Source organism: Bubalus kerabau, chromosome 11, assembly GCF_029407905.1.
Source record: "Bubalus kerabau isolate K-KA32 ecotype Philippines breed swamp buffalo chromosome 11, PCC_UOA_SB_1v2, whole genome shotgun sequence".
NCBI lineage: Eukaryota > Metazoa > Chordata > Mammalia > Artiodactyla > Bovidae > Bubalus > Bubalus kerabau.
The window spans coordinates 16941501-16956886 of record NC_073634.1 but is presented as its reverse complement, the minus strand read 5'-3'; the positions used below and the strand labels follow the sequence as shown (position 1 = coordinate 16956886).

The following is a 15386-nucleotide window of genomic DNA, read 5'->3' as shown; positions in this document are numbered from 1 at the left end:
CTCAACTCAGTAAGGGACAGAAGAAAGGCAAGAAGAGCACCAGAGGTTCTCTCATACTGAGGGAGCCTTCCACAGCCACCTTGGGCCTTGACAGGTACTCAAATGTGGCACGTCCTCCTCCACAGCTGGCCAAGGTAGGGCTAAGGGGAGAGGACTCTAGAGCAGAAATTAATGAGCTCCATCTTGGATTGCGGTCAGTTGAGCATGGCTCTGGCATCTTCTTAGCTGAACTGTACATCTGCTGAGGTCAGGCACAAATAAGGTGAGTGGGTGCATGTGTAAGCCATCATCCCTATTTCTCACTCCCCACCAGACAAGCAGGTATTTTTCCCCATTTAACAGACAAGGAAACAGAGCCAAGAGGTTAAGTGACTCGCCCAAGGTTGCTCTGCTAGTTGGCCCCAGAGCCATGACTGGTTAATCAAGCCCTGAATTTTTTCTTCCTTTCTCACTATGCAAGGGTGTTTTGTTCACCTCGGTGTTCGTTGATATCCCTTTTGATTATTGAACTGACTCTGTGTAAAGTAGGGGTTTTCCATATCCCTAAGTTCAACTTCAAAACCTCAGTTCCATTTCACAATGTTTCCAACGTTGGGATAACAAGTTGTAACGACGACCCCCTGGCATGCCTCTCAATCACCAATTGTGCTTCCAATGTGCTCTGAAAAACAAGGGTGTCTTTCATGTCATTCCCAGATAAACACGACTTTACTTTTGGTGTGAATGTGCCCAATGGCGATAAGATGAATTCATTCCCATTTTAAAATGTAGCACTAATTTCTTATAGGCACAAACTTCAATCTGAAAGCTGCTGCTGCTGCTGCTAAGTCGCTTCAGTCGTGTCCGACTCTGTGCGACCCCATAGACGGCAGCCTACCAGGCTCCTCCGTCCGTGGGATTTTTTCAGGCAAGAGTACTGGAGTGGGGTGCCATTGCCTTCCAATTTGAAAACTACATGTATATATATTTATCTTTAACACAGTCAAACTTACATATAAATAGATATTGATTGTGGTTCTTGTGCTTATATGCAGAGGAAATAATGTATGTGATAAAACCCCAAAATACCCATGTGGAGGTGGTAGTGGTGTTAGCCGCTCAGTCATGTCCGACTCTTTGTGAGCCCATGGACTGTAGCCTGTCAAGCTCCTCTGTCCTTGAAATTCTCCAGGCAAGAATAGTGAAGTAGGTAGCCTTTCCCTTCTCCAGGGCATATTCCTGACCCAGGGATCAAACCCAGGTCTCCTGCATTGCAGGCAGATTCTTTACCATCTGAGCCACCAGGGAAGCCCCAAAGGCCCATGTACCACATTATTAAACATGCATACACTCTGTGGTATCAAGTGACAACTCTCACTGCTAAGGTTTTGAACTGTTTTCTTCAGCAACATTTACTGTGCACCTTCTGGGAGCCAGAATGCAGACCCACTCTCCCTCCTGGGCAGGTCCCATGGGTCTGCTGGACAAGTAAATATGGACACTTGGGCTGCTCTGTGGCAGGACTTTGATGTGACATTATAATCTCAAACTCCTCATTCTGTATGCGCAAAACTTTGCAGCAATTTGGAATAGGGGGGTCTGAGCAGGAGAGATACAGAAAATCCTTCTAGAAAGATCTCAGATCACCATAGAAGAGTCCATCAGGCCTCCATGCCCAATCTTTGACATTTTGCAATCCGTTTGTTGTAGTTCTAATGGCCTCTGACCCACTTGACTCTCAGCACTCACTGTGATATTCCAAGCTCTGCATATGAGGACGCACCACACACCCAGGCACACACCCCAAAAAGCACAATGCTAACAACAGTGTAACCAGCTTCCAAAACAAATCAACTGAAATCTACTCACTAGCCTCACCCAACTTACCAGTGTCAACACATTTGTTACCTAATGACAGTAAACAAATGCTGAAGGAGGACCAGAACTTTAGAGCAAGAAGTGAACCTTAAGGATGAAGAACCAGAGACCTAGAGAGGTGACTTCCCAAGTTCATGACCAGAATCTACATCTCTGAACTCACCCATAGCATAACTAATGTATAACGTAGTAAAGCTAATGTATAACTACGGCTCAAGTAAAAGTTTGATATTTCCTCCTTTTCTAAATGTATTTTTTTCTACTGCTGCTATGCCAAATTACCACAAACCACATGGCTCTTAAAACAACACAAATTTATCATTTTATTGTTTTGTGGGTCAGAAGTCTGCAATTAGTCTTACGGAGCTACGATCCAGGTGTCACCAGGACTGGTTCCTTCTAAAGACTCTAAGGAGATCCGTTTCCTTGCCTTTCCCAGCTTCTAGAGTCAGCCAGAGGAGAAGGCAATGGCAACCCACTCCAGCACTTTTGCCTGGAAAATCCCATGGACAGAGGAGCCTGGTAGGCTGCAGTCCATGGGGTCGCGAAGAGTCGGACATGACTGAGTGACTTCCCTTTCACTTTTCACTTTCCTGCATTAGAGGAGGAAATGGCAACTCACTCCAGTGTTCTTGCCTGGAGAATCCCAGGGACGGGGGAGCCTGGTGGGCTGCCGTCTATGGGGTCGCACAGAGTCGGACACGACTGAAGTGACTTAGCAGCAGCAGCAGAGTCAGCTAGAACCAGTCTTTGACTGGAGACAGCATCACTTCAACGTCTGCTTCCTCCATCTCCTCTCTTGCTCTAACTTGGGGCTCATACCTTCCTCTTATAGGGGCTCTTTGGATGACACTGGGTTTACCCAGGTAGTCCAAGATAATCTCCCCATTTCAAGGCCCTTAATTTAGTTAATCTGCAAAGTCCCTTTTACCATGCAAGGTCGAATATTCACAAGTTCTGGGGTTCAGGATGTGGACATCCTTGGGGGACCATTATTCAGCCTACCACACCTAACAAAAGAATTCTATCTTCCCAGTAATCTATTGTCTGCAGAAAAATATTTGCAAGTTTGATGGGCTTCGCTGGTAGCTCAGCGGTTAAAGCATCTGCCTGCAATGCTGGAGACCCGGGTTCGATCCCTGGGTTGGGAAGATCCCCTGGAGAAGGAAATGGCAATCCACTCCAGTATTCTTGCCTGGAGAATCCTGCGGACGGAGGAGCCTGGTGGACTACAGTCCACGAGGTCGCAAAGAGTCCGAAACGACTGAGTGACTTCACTTTAAAATGTAAAAATGGGTAGAGCAGGAGGAAAGGGAAACCTATACTTTTTGTTTTTACAATCATAATCTGAGAGCCAACATAGTTAGAAATTCAATCAAATGACTATGTTCACATGTACTGAACTAATGTAAGCAAGTGTTCAACAGCTCAAAACCGTAAATGAGAAATTTGGACCCTAATTCATAGTAACCTGAAAGATACAAGCCTGAAAAACTTTCATCAAAACAGAAAAATAAAACTCTAAACATAGGCCATCAAATGTATCACTGCATTACCTGTATGCTTCGTTGGCCCCTCAGATGGTGACCTAAGCACTAACTGTTCCGTATGGCCCAGCAATACAGACATAGGCTCTGCCCATCCATTTCAAACAACCTGAAACCTTCCCCAGTACCTCTTACCATCTCGACATTTGGAGTTCTCCTGATAAATATCTTGCTGCAGTGAATCTCATCATAGCTAGGTCACAGAAATCAACTCATGTTTATTTCCTTAGGATAAATTTTTAGAAGTGGTATTTCTGGATCAATGGGTAAGCAGGCCATTTTAAAATTTTATGATAAGTATTTCCAAAGTATTTTTGTGCAGGTGAGAGAACTTACACACCCAACAGTACAAGTCTCCAACCTTATCTACTTTGTACACAATACTTATTTTTATCTTAGCTAATTTGACCAATGAAAATGCTATCTTGAGTTAATCTGCATTTCTTTGATTACTAGCAAGGCTGGATATCTTTTCTATGTTTATTGGCCATAGGTACTGATTATTTTGTGACTTCTCTATTCAAATAATTTGCTTGTGTTCTTACTGGCATATTAAAATTTCTGTTAATTTTGTAAGAGTGCTTTATGTATTAAAGACATGAATTCTTTTTAGGATTCAAATATTGGTAAATATCTATGACTTTTCTTTATAATGTTCTTTCTATGATATTCAGAAAATTATAGTTTTTATATATCTATTTTACTTTATGGTCTCAGTCCTCAATGTTCTGATTAGTTTTCCTTTTATATAAATTATATATTCACCTTTATTAATATTTTTTAGATAAACTCTGTTTCCGTTTAAAAATATTCCAATCAGCTAGAACTTACTTTAGAATATCATTAAGTTTTCATATCCAGCTTTGTTTCTTTTTCAGTGTTTAGCCTAAGATCCCAGAATCATTTGTGACATCATCCTCTCTTTCCTTAGGGCTATGAAATGCCACTTTGCATCACATCAACCTGTTACATGTAATTGGCTCTCTTCTGGAGCTTTCCAGGCTGGCTCATGAATGTATCTATTCTTGTGCCAGGATCATAACATTTTAATTAGTGCAGCTTTATATTAAATGTTAACTTTTGATGGTACAAATCCCTCCACCTTTTAAATCAACATTTTCTCATGCTTTATTCTTAAAGCTAAACTTTAGAATCATTTACTCAAATTCCCCGTTCCCCATTCTGATCCTTTGTAAAGACTAACTAGGGCCTTCCCCTGGTGGCCCAGAGGACAGGAATCTGCCAGTGCAGGGGACACAGGTTCGATCCCTGCTCCAGGAAACAGCCACATGCCTTTAGGCAACTAAGCCCATGTGCCACAACTACTGAGCCCACACACTCCAGAGCCCTTGCTCTGCAACAAGAGAAGCCACAGCAATGAGAAACCCATGCGCCATGACTAGAGTAGCTCCCACTTGCCGCAACTAGAGAAAGCCTGTGAGCAGCAATGAAAACCCAGAACAGCCAAAAAAAAAAATAGTGACTACCTAGGGCTGCTTGGGTTTATAAAGTAATAATGAGCAGAACTTACAGTTCATATCATCGTGCTTTGCTATGGAGACACGGTTCTCTTTAGTCAAATCAATTACCTCAAAATGAAAGCTTTGCAGTATTCTTCAGACTGAGCACAGCTTTTAGAGTTTACTCCTACATAGTCTATAGTTTATGTTTTGGAACTATTTTGAAAGTGGCCTTCCTCAGTACACTTTTAATTGGATATTAGGAAACCACTTGTTATTTCCTTGCAGAGCTGTGTGCTGTGCTCAGTCACTTTAGTCATGTCCAATTATTTGCTACCCTATGGACTGTAGCCCTCCAGGCTCCTCTGGAGGGATTCAGTCCATGGGATTCTCCAGACAAGAATACTGGAGTGGGTTCCCATGCCCTCCTCAGATGGATCTTCCTAATCCAGGAATCGAACCCGAGTCTCCTGCGTCTCCTGTGTCTCCTGTATTGCAACCAGATTCTTGACCACTGAGCAACCAGGGAAACCTCTGATTATTTTCTTATTTCTAAAAACTAGCCTTTAAGATGTGCGTTACATCTCAAAAAAGACTCACCCATAATCCTCAGGCTCAGGCAAATGTCTGTAACTCCCTCCAAAATATGCTTCTGCTGCAACACTTCCTGGTTGCCACCAGGTTCTTTTGCACAAAATGATGGGAAATGATCTATTTCAAGGACCATGGACAAGAAGTTTTGAGCCACAGGAATAAACAAAATACTTCCTATTCATAAACCCATGAAGGAAGAGAATAAGGCAAAAAATTAAACCATAACGTCAGCAGGCAGGCAAACTGAGATCAAATCTCAGCTCTTTGTTACTAATTTTGACCTTAAGCAAGTCCCAAAAACACTCTGGGGACTCTGGGCCTGAGGTTTCCCGTGCATCAATAATGAGTGTTATAAAGATGCAGTGGTGATGTAAAGGGCAGATTCATTCATTTCTTCATTCGCTCACTCATATAAATATCAAGTGCCTTTTATGTGCCAAGCAGGTTTCTCTGGTGGATCTGTTATAAAGAATCAACCTGCCAATGCAGGAGACGCAAGAGATGCGGGTTCCAACCCTGGGTTGGGAAGATCCCCTGGAGAAGGGTATGGCTAACCACTCCACTGTTCTTGCCTGAAAAATGCCATGGACATAGGAGCCTGGCAGGCCACAGTCCATGGAGTCGCAAAAGAGTCAGACACAGCCTGGCGACTAAACAACAACGAATGTGCCAAGCGTCATGCTGGGCACAGGGAACCATTACTGAACTAGCCAGACAAGATCCCTGCCCTCAGGGAACTTAGGGAGACTGGGGGAGGCAGGCAAAGGACAAGCAAATGAAAACATGAAATCATTACAGGCAGCGGTGAGTGCTATGAAGAAAAGGAACAGAGGTGTGATGGACAGCTGCCGTTGGAGGTCACCGTCCAGGGAAGAGCGCGTGGAGAAGGGGAAGAAGATTTGAGACCGAAAGGACAGAGATAATAGTTATGGGAAAACTGTGGAAAGAGCACCGCAGGCAAAAGGAAGAGCAAGTGCAAAAGCCTAGCAATGAAGAAGGGTCCGACACATCCAAGAAAATGAAGGAGGCCAGAGACTGAAGCACAGGGGTTAAGGAGGAAAGGGGTATGATCTGCAGCTGGGGAGGGAGGTGGGGGACTGCCCCCCTGGATTTGTGCAGCAGGGCCTCGCAGGGCAGGAGTGTTCTGTGCTGCTCCTGTGGCTGCTGTTCTTGCAGCTGATGGTGACACGGGAGATGCTGCATTGGGTTGCAGTTCAAACCAGAGCTCAAATAGTTATTCAACTATCTTCGTTTGCAAGAAAGCATACCAAGGAGATCTGACTGAAGGAGGCTCATCTTCAGTTTGCTAAGCATTTCTGTTTAATTCAGCGAATCTCTGAGTGACTTCACTTTCACTTTTCACTTTCATGCATTGGAGAAGGAAATGGCAACCCACTCCAGTGTTCTTGCCTGGAGAATCCCAGGGACGGGGAAGCCTGGTGGGCAGCCATCTATGGGGTCGCACAGAGTCGGACACGACTGAAGCAACGCAGCAGCAGCAGCAGCAGCAGCAGCAGCAGCTGATGTCTGTAGGAGACCTAACACCATGCACATATCAAGGGAAAATACCAACTGCACCTACCACGTGGGAGATGCTGGAAATAAGGAGAAGCTGCATGCACAGTCCCTGCCGACAAGGAGATGAGTCCTGGAGCTCTTTCCCTGTGGGCACGTCTCACTCCAGCCTGGCTGACCTCAGAAAGAACTAAGGTGAAGAGAACGTTCCAGCAGATAAGCAGGACAGAAGTGGGCTCCAACTTTTGGGAAGGTTGGGGTGGCCTACAATCTGATGCCTGACACAAAACCTCCATTGCCAAGTTCCTCAGCTGTATTTGCTGGACCAGTAAGAATAATTTCAAAGGATCTGTTCACAGCTGTCTAGGCTGATGGATGCTTTCAATCCTTATACAAAGTCAACAATTCATATAAAAGCACAGATCTATATTTTCATACGTAGTATGGCATTTATTTCCTGCAAGGTACTCCGAAGAATTGATGCTTTCAAACTGTGGTGCTGGAGAAGACTCTTGAGAGTCCCTTGGACAGCAAGGAGATCAAACCAGTCAATTATAAAAGAAATCAATCCTGAATATTCATTGGAAGGACTGATGCTGAAGCTGAAGCTCTAGTACTTTGGCCACCTGATGCAAAGAGTGGACTCACTGGAAAAGAGCCTGATGCTGGGAAAGACTGAGGGCAGAAGGGGAAGAGGGCAAGAAAGGATGAGATGGCTGGATGGCATCACCAATTCAATGGACATGAACTTGGGCAAACTCCAGGAGATGGTGAGGGACAAGGAAGGTTGGTGTGCTGCAGTCCATGAGGTTGCAAAGAGTCGGACACGACTTGGCAACTGAACAACAACCAAAGGTACTCTTGGCATTGTTCTGCTTTGGAAGTTGTTAGACATGAGAGGAAAAATAATTAAAAACAGCTTATTCCAGCCTAAACACTCAACTCTGTCAGTGGAAGAAAGCCAATGTGGTACTTTTGAAACTGAAGAAAACTGACTTTGGAGGCCAATCCCAGGTTACAGAACAGTAGCATTACAAGAGGTTGTTTGCAAACTCAGGATCTAACATGAAACAAAATATTAAACCACAGGAAACAAGATATTCTAAAGAGTGGGTGAGAGTGCTAGACCCGTTGGCCTAACCAATAGCACATCTCATCTCTCAGAGTGCGGCTGAGTCAGCCAGTCCTAACGATACGGCTATGGGACAATGCCTTGACTTTGAATATTCTGAGAGTATAATTGTCTAATACTGCTCAACTCATCAGAAAGCAGGGAAGGGGCCTCCCCAGAGCCAGGGTGCTTGCTGCATGCCCTGGCATGGGACTGGGGTGTCAGAGGGAAGAGCTTTAGGGAGAGGTTGGAGATAGGGTTGTAGGAGATTAGAGGCATAAGGTACAGAGTGAAGGGTCAGTGAAAGGAGGGGCCTGGGAAAGGCGAAGGCACAATTCGCCTAGGCTAAGGGTTCTGGAACAGAGAGGGAGAGGAAAATAGAAGTGAGGAAGCATTTTTCCCCTCCTTTCTCTTCATTTTATCATGAAGATAAGCAGAAGGGACCTTGCCGCCCCCAGGTTAGTGACTGAAAAGTTGGCAGAGGCAAAGGTGTGGAGGATGCTTTCCTTCCCCTCCTGGCTTTGGGGGTGCCAGGGGCAGGGGATGAGGAGGGACAGAAACCACGTGTACATGTAGGAATGTGCACGACTCCAGCTTATAAAAAGTCCACACCTGCCAGTGAATAAATATAGCTGATATTTGTTCAATACTGCAGCTGACAAATACTTCCACATTTGTTTGATCTTGACTGCTGCCGACAGGTATGCAAACCAAGGTTCAGTCTGCGCTAGAGTCAGGATCCAAAGGCCCTTGCTCTTTTCCCTGCACCTGTGGTTTTCTACTCTGGCCCCATAGGAGAATCCCCCGGGAAAACTAAATAAATACTAACGCTTGGACCTCTCCCCCAAAGCCTCTGCGAATTAGGATCTCCGAGGGTAGGGCCAGGGCACTGGTGTTTTTGAAACTCCCCAGGTAATTTCAATGTGCAGCCAAAGTTGAAAAGTTCTGTCCTACCCAATGGCCTCCTAATGTTAGTGTGAATACAGACCAGCAAGGAGCTAAAAATGTGGATTACCTGGCACACACACAGGCTTGGTCTCCCCACACCCTTGTATAAGGTGCAGCCATATGAATTACTTCAGGCAATGAAATGGGAGCACTGAAAATTGACCCATATGTGGTGAGAACATTCAACTGGAGGGAACAGACCTCACATCCCACTGGAGGTTTAACCTGAACCACCCAGGAGAGTCATCCAAGGGCCCACAGTGGACTTCAAATTCATGAGAGAATTTTTCTATGAAGGTAATGAAATTTTGTTTCTGCAGCATGATGTAACTTCTCCTGACTGAACCTGCTAGTTAAGAGTGAAGCCTGGGAATATTAAATTTTTATAAGCATCTGGTTGATTCTTATGTTAGCAGCCTGTAGCCTCTACTTTTAGAAGTGAACACAATGCTATGCTAATTTTCTGTGTTTCATGTCTTTATAGGGACACTGGTGTTCTAGAGCTAGTGTTCGTTACTCATTCAATCTCTACTGTGCCCCCACTGTGTCAGGCATGGAATAAAGCGTTCCTCTTATACAGAGATGAGCAAGACACAGTCCCTTAACTCTGCTCAATGTTCTGTGGCAGCCTGGATGGGAGGGGAGCTTGGGGGAGAATGGATACACGTATGACTGAGTCCCTTCTCTGTTCACCTGAAACTACTGTAAATTCTTAATTGGCTATACTCTGATATAAAATAAGAAGTTTAAAAAAAAAATACACAGCCCCTTGTCCTCAAGGAACTACCAGAAGAGAGGAGGCAGCAGGGGGGGGAAATATTTCCCCCCAAACCCCAAATATTTCAAAATAAAGGAATGGGACAGAGGAAGGACAAATTAATTTTCTTCAAAGATGGTAGGGGAGCTCTAAAGGAAGAGATGTAAGACCTAGAGCTTAAAGGACAAGTCACCATTCTCTAAGCAGATCACTGTCACAGGTTGAGGTACATGAGAAAGCACTAGACATGTGGGCTGGAGCAAGATCTTGGGATGAGGTTGACGAGAGATGTTCTAAGGGGCTGGCTTTTAGGCGAAGATCCAGGATGGGAAGGAAGTGATGTGAGCAGGAACAAATGTGCTGTAAGGCCCTGGGGGTGTGCTGTCCAGTAGCAAGTATGGTGAGCCAATGAGGTGATTTGGTATTTTCTAAAAAAAAAACAAAAAACAAAAAACAAAAAACTTCATTGCCACTTCATGGCAAATGGATGGACAAACAATGGAAACAGTGACAGACTTTACTTTGGGGGGCTCCAAAATCACTGCAGATGGTGACTGCAGCCATGAAATTAAAAGACACTTGCTCCTTGGAAGAAAACCTATGACCAACCTAGACAGCATGTTAAAAAGCAGAGAGACATTACTTTGCCAACAAAGGTCCATCTAGTCAAGGCTATGTTTTCTCCAGTAGTCATGTATAGATGTGAGAATTGGACTATAAAGGAAGCTGAGCACCGAATAATTGATGCTTTTGAACTGTGGTGTTGGAGAAGACTCTTGAGAGTCCCTTGAACTGCAAGGAGATCCAACCAGTCCATCCTAAAGGAAATCAATCCTGAATATTCATTGGAAGGACTGATGCTGAAGCTGAAACTCCAATACTTTGGCCACCTGATGCAAAGAACTGACTCATTGGAAAAGACCCTGATGCTGGGAAAGGGTGAAGGCAGGAGGAGAAGAGGACCACAGAAGATGAGATGGTTGGATGGGATCACCAACTCGATGGACATGAGTTTGAGTAAACTCCAGGAGTTGGTGATGGACAGGGAGGCCTGGTGTGCTGCAGTCCATGGGATTGCAAAGAGTCGGACACGACTGAGTGACTGAACTGATAAAAAAAAAAAAAAAACCACCTTTTGGAAAAAAAAAAGTGAAATTGATTTGAATATTTTATTTTACCCAATATAATCAAAATAGTGTCATTTCAATAAATGACAAGTATTAACATGCAGTTATAAGATAGTACATAAAAAGAATAAGAGGTCTTCAAAATCTGGTGTTTACTGTATATTTTAACACACCTCAATTTGGTTCCCAGAGAAGGCAGTGGCACCCCACTCCAGTACTCTTGCCTGGAAAGTCCCATGGCCAGAGGAGCCTGGTGGGCTGCAGTCCATGGGTCGCTAAAAGTTGGATACGACTGAGAGACTTCACTTTCACTTTTTACTTTCATGCACTGGAGAAGGAAATGGCAACCCACTCCAGTGTTCTTGCCTGGAGAATCCCAGGGACGGAAGAGCCTGGTGGGCTGCTGTCTATGCGGTCGCACAGAGTCAGACATGACTGAAGTGACTTAGCAGCAAGTGCAATTTGGTTCCATAGCCACTGGTGGCTGTTGCATTGGACAGTGAAGTTCTCAAAAACTGCCAGAGGCTTCTAAAGACACCCTCTCTTCAAGGGGGATATACTGAGCATTAATCACTCATCCACTTAAAGGCAAACTATGAACTGAGCATGCTCCATAAGCCAGAGTTTTGATTACATAAGCCTTTGAAGACCAATACAAATACACTGATGTTTAAAAATACTGACATTGTCAAAGCCTCTCCCCAAACAACATCCTGGCTCAGGGGATTATATTTACTCACAAAGTTATGCTACTTAAGCCAATTTTAAGAAAAAAGTCAACTTTCTGCAGCATTAGTGGTAAAAACATACCTTTGAAGAATTCCTTTGACTTAATTAGCCAATGTGAGTTTTTACCAGAGTGACGATTTGGATAGCTCTGTAGTACCAACACTCTTTGGGCTTCTCTGATGGCTCTGTGGGTAAAAAAAAAGCTGCCTGCAATGCAAGAGAAACGGGTTTGATCCCTGGGTTGGAAGATCCTCTGGAGGAGGGCATGGCAACCCATTCCAGCATTCCTGCCTGAAAAATCCCATGGACAGAGAAGCCTGGTGGTCTACAGTCCAGAGGGTCACAAAGAATTGGACATCACTAAGCACACAGCACATCAACACTCTTTACCAAGGTTGATCATTTTAATTAGAAATTAACCAGAAGGAAACAAGGCCAGATCAGCTGACCTCCTGCCTCATGCATAGTGAAGACAGCCTGTGTATGACTCCTCCACTGTGCTAATCGAAGGTGCCCCTCACCTTTCTAAAGGAGCCAACGGCGGGCATGACCAGCACAAGGCGCACCATGGTGCACTTGGGGAACAGAAGGCCTAGACTGCACCTTACTTCAGAACTCCTAACAAATAATACATTGCATTTGCTGAAAAATGGTCTGGAGGCCGTATCCTTTTCCATGGTTCACAGACAAGAGATTCTGGACTGGGAACCTCTCAGGATCCTCCAGACACACCTTTTCAAGCCTCCTGTTGTAACTGAAGCTGATTCCAAGCTGAGAAGGCTGTCCATGGAATTTACTCCACTAAGGCACCTTCTTCAGTGCCTTAGGCAGAGGACACTCTGCACCTGGCCCTTCCTGACACGGGTTTATTTATAATTCTGGTGGGCAAAGTCATTTAACTCAAAGAAGATTTGAAGCTTTACTCCTCACTTCTCCCAGTTAAAGGACTCGGAGGGCAGGGACTATCCCTTGCCCATCTCTGATGCTCAGCACTACTGTCTGTAGTAAACCCTCACAGTCAATCATAAGAATCTTTTCTAAAAAAATTAATAACAGGGGGCTTCCCTCGTGGCTCAGTGGTGAAGAATCCACCTGCCAGTGCAGGAGACATTGGTTCGACCCCTGGTCCAGGAAGATCCCACATGCCGTGGCACAACTAAGCCTGTGGCTACAACTATTGAGCCTGTGCTCTAATGCCTGGGAGAAGAGCCTGCAACTATTGAAGCCTGAGTGCCTAGAGCCTGCACTCCACAACAAGAGAAGCCATTGCAACTCGAGAGTGGCCCCCACTCACCACAACTAGAGAAAACCTCGTGCAGCAACAAAGACCCAGAACAGCCAAAAACAATAAATAATGAAATCAAGAATTTTAAAAAACTAATAAAAGAAATAAAGTCAACTCAAATTGGGCTAAAGATCCTATCTGTATCATATCCTCTTTCTCAAGGGTACCAAAGAACTTTTTTTTAATTTTGAAATATTATTTTCTTCCATGTTGTTACCTGGATGGTTAATCCTAAAAGTCATTTAATCCCAGTAGCTCTTGTTCCTTAATTAGGTATGCTCTCTGTTTAACCATCTAATTATTTCTCCATCTTTATACATTTCTAACCTGGTCTTCCGGAGAAGGCAATGGCACCCCACTCCAGTACTCCTCCCTGGAAAATCTCATGGACGGAGGAGCCTGGTAGGCTGCAGTCCATGGGGTCGCTAAGAGTCAGACACGACTGAGCGACTTCCCTTTCACTTTTCACTTTCATGCATTGGAGAAGGAAATGGCAACCCACTCCAGTGTTCTTGCCTGGAGAATCTCAGGGATGGGGGAGCCTGGTGGGCTGCCCTCTCTGGGGTCGCACTGAGTCAGACACAACTGAAGCAACTTAGCAGCAGCAGCTTCTCTTAAAATTACTACAAATAGCCCCCACGTGGGATCACCAGCCTCTCCCTGAGGCCTTCACAACAAGGGAGGGCAGCCCATTCTCACTTTATTTTAAACAACAGTGTCAAAGGCTGTCCATGTGAATCCCTCAAGCATGTGACTGAGCATTTCCACCTCTGTGCTCCTGGGGTCTGTGCCAGGCACCCCAAACAGGGAGCTGAGAATTTCACCTCACTTTTCAGCCCACTTGTGCCTCAACTTCTTGTGGTGGTTCAGTTTCTTGAGCTTTACTATTACTACTACTAATACTACGTCCCTCCTAAATCTCATGGCTCAGGATAGAGCATAACATCCCACGCCTGCCATCACTGCCACTGAAGGGTCAGGCTGTGTTTCCTCTGCGTTGGGTACCACAATTCTAAAAGGAGAACTTCACGGTGGGGCATCCTCGAGTGGCAGGTTCTATAGTACCACTTCCCAACAAGCCAAGGGGGGGCTTCCTCTGACCTGTCCTCTGAGTTTCAAGGGCAAGCCCCTGGGCGTGGAATTATGTGGCTCACCCCCAGCGTGGTCCTTTACAACTTTAAACTCAACCCACATCCTGGCTGCTGCTGCTGCTGCTAAATCACTTCAGTCATGTCTGACTCTGTGTGGCCCCATAGACAGCAGCCCACCAGGCTCCCCCGTCCCTGGGATTCTCCAGGCAAGAACACTGGAGTGGGTTGCCATTTCCTTCTCCAACGCATGAAAGTGAAAAAGTGAAAGTGAAGTCGCTCAGTTGTGTCCGACTCTTCGCGACCCCATGCACTACAGCCTTCCAGGCTCCTCCATCCAGGGGATTTTCCAGGCAAGAGTACTGGAGTGGGGTGCCATTGCCTTCTCCGCACATCCTGGCTACCAACTGGCTAAGGGCATCTTGGTATTTCAGGTATCATTTCTCACATGTGTATCACTGCTTTCTCAATGTTTTTGAAAAGATCTATGTGACTAATACACGGGCCTTACTATGCACTGTTTGAACATGTTACATGCCAACTCTTTAATCCTCACAATGACCTTATGAAGGACACTCTGCTGTTACCTCTACTTTACAGATGGGGAAACTGAGGCACAGAGCAATTAAGTAACTTGTCTAAGGTCAGAGTTCCCAAGGGGCACAGTTCAGTCTTGAACCCAGGCTGACTCTAGAGACTACCGTAATTACTGTGTTATCAGCCTTATGGTCTTTATTTTTAGGCACCTTTGCAACAAGCCACACTTAAACAGGTGAAAAGGCATAATTCGCTCACCTGCAAAAGAGAAGCTGAAATCAAGTAAAACTGAAGCTCCAAGAATAACTGAGAATGTCTAGCCTAGAAACCACCCCCACTGCATATACACCCAAGGCAGCCAGCAGACAGGGCCACCGCTTGTGCTAAAGCTGAAGGGTGGGAGGGCTGTGTTATTATCCCCATGGACTTTGTGGCCTTGGAGCCCTAAAGATTTAATCCTTTGTGTTGCAAAAGCCTACTGACAGCCATCTTAGGTAAATCCATGAAAAGCTTCCTTTAGGAAGCACCTCTCTGTGATTAGATCCAGGCGAATCACTGACAGTGCTAATAATCTATACACCCAGAACAAAGTCCACGTGTGGTTTTGCTCAACTAGCTACCACTTTCTCCCAGCCTCACCTCCACACACCTGCAAGCACGTCCTCACCCCAAAGTCTGCCTGCCTAACTCCATCTCTTCCTTCAAAACTCAGTTCAAAAATCACTTCTTGTGAGAAGCCTTCCCTGATGCCTCCCAAAGAGCATGCTGGGGTTCCCTCTCCCCCTCCTTTCCTGAATTCAAAGCTCAGCCCTGCCACTTTCTGTGTGACCT

At 45.1% G+C, this 15386-nt stretch overlaps 1 protein-coding gene and 1 long non-coding RNA gene across 3 annotated transcripts in view; both read right to left on the bottom strand.

Annotated features, from left to right (window-relative positions):
* The window catches only part of TGFA (transforming growth factor alpha), a 115968-nt gene that overhangs the window by 52555 nt on the left and 48027 nt on the right, over window positions 1-15386 (bottom strand). The gene's annotated exons all lie outside the window — the stretch shown is intronic.
* Window positions 9973-13516, bottom strand: LOC129622892 (uncharacterized). Its single transcript, XR_008700172.1, has 3 exons — window positions 13258-13516; window positions 11727-11830; window positions 9973-10217 (listed from the first exon to the last, which is right to left on the bottom strand). It is a non-coding gene; the product is annotated as an uncharacterized LOC129622892 (long non-coding RNA).